Below are 3,450 nucleotides of genomic sequence, written 5' to 3' on the forward strand. Positions count from 1 at the left end.
CCACAGAAGGCAGTGGAGGCCAATTCATCTATATATATAAATCGATACTTCTGTCTTTCTGTCTATCTGTCTTTCTGTCTATCTGTCTGTCATCGCGTGTCATCGAAAGTTACAGGGCGTACCTACGCACGCGTTACCTCCAAAGAAAGCTTATGCTTCCGAGACGGTTTTAAGCGTATTTACGTTTTGGCCGGGCTAAAATTGCGCCCGCGGTATCCCAAAAACCTTCAACATTCCGCTCATTAGCATCTCATTATCCGCTCATTAGCGACAGAGTGACCGACAGAGTGACCTCGAGCTTGACCAATCGTAACGCCGTTGCTGCGTGTGCCGCCGTGCCAATCGGTGCGTGTGTGCCGGGCTTTATCGTTCTGAACCGAGGTGAGTCGCCGCCATCTTGATTCCAAACTTTTCCTTTCTTTTCCCGCTTCTACGTCTTAAAAAAAAAACGTTGCTTTTAAAAACACATATTTTAAAAAAAAAATGATTTAGAAAGTAATTAATTTATCTAATCTCATTAATTTTCCGACCTTTCCCCGTTTTTCCAGTAGGCCTAGAAGCCTCGGCGTCTCCTCCGCACCCACGCCCGAGCTAAGCACCTCCCGGCCCCACTCGAAGGCTGAGGGCCAGCCTCAGCCCAGCGCCGCGAGGGTGCGCGCGCAGCAGGAGCTGAGACCCGCTGTCTCTCTCTGGCTGGCCGGGGCGGGGCTTGCTGAGCGTCCAGCGTTACCCTGGCAACCGGCCCGCCGGACGTCTCGCGCAGCCGGACTCGGCGGTCTTCACCTCGGGGGGGGGGGGGGGCCCGCGACCCTCGGGCGGGGGGTGGGGGCCGCGCGCGCAGCAGGAGCAGCTGAGACGCGCGTCTCTCTCTCTGCTTGGTCAGCGTCACGGTTACCCTGCAACCGGCCCCCCGGCCGACAGTCTCAGCTCCTGCTGCGCGCGCAATCGCGGTCTTCACCTCGGGGGGGGCGACCCCGCCCTCCTCCCCTACCTTCACCCCCTCCCTACCTTCCCCGCACCTCCCCCTCCCCTCCCTCCCCCCTCTCCCTCCATCCCCCCCTCTCCCTCCTCCCCCCCTCTCCCACCCTCCCCCCCTCCGTCCCCCCCTTCCCCCTCCCCCCTCCCTCCCTCTCCCTCCCTCCCTTCCCCCTCCCTCCCTCCTCCCTCCCCCCTTCCCCCTCCCTTCCCCCCCTCCGCCCTCCCTTCCCTCCTTCTATCCCCCCTCCCTCCCTCCCTTCCCCCCCCCCTCCTTCCCCCCTTCCCCCCCCTTCCCCCTCCTCCCTTCCCCCCTCCCCCTCCCTCCCTTCCCCCTCCCTCCCTTCCCCCCCCCTCCCTCCTTCCCCCCCTCCCTTCCCTCCTCCCCCCTCCCTTCCCCCCTCCCTTCCTCCCTTCCCCCCTCCCCCCCTCCCTCCCTTCCCCCCCTCCCCCCCCCCACCCCCCCCTCCTTCCCTTCCCCCTCCCTCCCTTCCCCCCCCCTCCCTTCCCCCCTTCCCTCCCTTCCCCCTCCCTTCCCCCTCCCCTCCCTCCCTTCCCCCCTCCCCCCTTCCCCCCCCTCCTCCCCCCTCCCTTCCCCCCCTCCCCTCCTCCCCCCTCCCCTTCCCCCCTCCCCTCCTCCCCCCTCCCTTCCCCCCCTCCCCTCCTCCCCCCTCCCTTCCTCCCCCCCTCCCTCCTCCCCCCCTCCTTCCCCCCTCCCCTCCTCCCCCCTCCCCTCCCTCCTCCCCCCTCCCTTCCCCCCCTCCTTCCCCTCCCTTCCCCCCCCCCTCCCTTCCCCCCCCTCCCTCCCCCCCCTCCTCCCCCTCCCCCTCCCCCTCCCTCCCTCCTTCCCCCCCACCCTCCCCCCCCTCCCACCCCTCCCTCCCTTCCCCCCCTCCCTCCCTCCCTCCCCCCCTCCCCTCCCTCCCTCCCCCCTCCCCTCCCTCCTTCCCCCCCCACCCTCCCCCTCCCTCCCTCCCTTCCCCCCCCTCCCTCCCTTCCCCCCTCCCCCCTCCTTCCCCCCTCCCTCCCCCTCCCTCCCCCTTCCCCCCCCACCCTCCCCCCCTCCCTCCCTTCCCCCCCACCCTCCCCTCCCTCCCTCCTCCCTTCCCCCCCACCCTCCCCTCCTCCCTTCCCCCCCTCCCTCCCTCCCTTCCCCCTCCCTCCCTCCCTCCCTTCCCCCCCCCTCCTCTCCCCTCCCTCCCCCTCCCTCCCTTCCCCCCCCTCCCTCCCCCTCCCTTCCCCCCCTCCCTCCCTCCCCCTCCCTTCCCCCTCCCCTCCCCTCCCTTCCCCCCTCCCTCCCTCCCTTCCCCCCCCTCCCTTCCCCCCTCCCCTCCTCCCCCCCTCTCCCCCTCCCCCTCCTTCCCTCCCCTCCTCCCTCCCCCCTTCCCCCCTCCCTTCCCCCCCTCCCCCCTCCCTCCCCCCCTCCCTTCCCCTCCCTCCTTCCCCCCTCCCTCCCTTCCCCCTCCTCCTTCCCCTTCCCCCCCCCTTCCTTCCCCCCCCTCCCTTCCCCCCTCCCTTCCCCCCCTCCCCTCCTTCCCCCCCTCCCCCCCCTCCCCTTCCCCCTCCCCCCCTCCCTTCCCCCCTCCCCTCCCTTCCCTCCTCCCCCCTCCCTCCCTTCCCCCCCCTCCCCCTTCCCTTCCCCCCCCTCCTTCCCCTCCCCCCCCTCCTTCCCCCCCTCCCTTCCCCCCCCCTCCTTCCCCCCCCTCCCTTCCCCCCCTCCTCCCTCCCCTCCTCCCCTCCCTCCCTTCCCCCCCCCTCCCTTCCCCTTCCCCCCCCTCCCTTCCCCCCCCTCCCTTCCCTTCCCCCCCCCCCTCCCTTCCCCCCCTCCCTTCCCTTCCCCCCCCCTCCCTTCCCCCCCCCCCTCTCCCTTCCCCTCCTCCCCCCCCTCCCTTCCCCCTCCCTCTTCCCCCCCCCTCCCTTCCCTTCCCCCCCCCTTCCCCCCCCCTCCCTTCCCCTCGCCCCCTCCCCTCCCTCCCTTCCCTTCCCCCTCCCCCCTCCCTCCCTTCCCCCCCCTCCTCCCCCTTCCCCCCTCCCTTCCCCCCCCTCCCTTCCCCTTCCCTCCCCCCCTTCCCTTCCCCCCCCCTCCTTCCTCCCCCCTCCCCCCTCCCCCCCCCTTCCACCCCTCCCTTCCCCCCCCCCTTCCCCCCCCTCCCTTCCCCCCCCTCCCCCCCTCCCCCCCCTCCTTCCCCCCCCTCCCTTCCCCCCCCTCCCCCTCCCTTCCCCCCCCTCCCCCCCCCTCCCTTCCCCCCCCTCCCCCCCCTCCCCCCCCCTCCCATCCCCCCTCCCCCCCCCTCCCTTCCCCCCCCTCCTCCCCCCCCCCTCCCTTCCCCCCCCTCCTCCCCCCCCCCTCCCTTCCCCCCCCCTCCCCCCCCTCCCTTCCCCCCCCTCCCCCCCCTCCCTCCCCCCCCTCCCTTCCCCCCCCTCCCTTCCCCCCCCTCCCTTCCCCCTTCCCCCCTCCTCCCTTTCCCCCCTCCC

This window comes from Somniosus microcephalus, chromosome 19 (assembly GCF_052327205.1).
Source record: "Somniosus microcephalus isolate GS21.2 chromosome 19, FLI_Smic_1.0, whole genome shotgun sequence".
Taxonomy (NCBI): domain Eukaryota; kingdom Metazoa; phylum Chordata; class Chondrichthyes; order Squaliformes; family Somniosidae; genus Somniosus; species Somniosus microcephalus.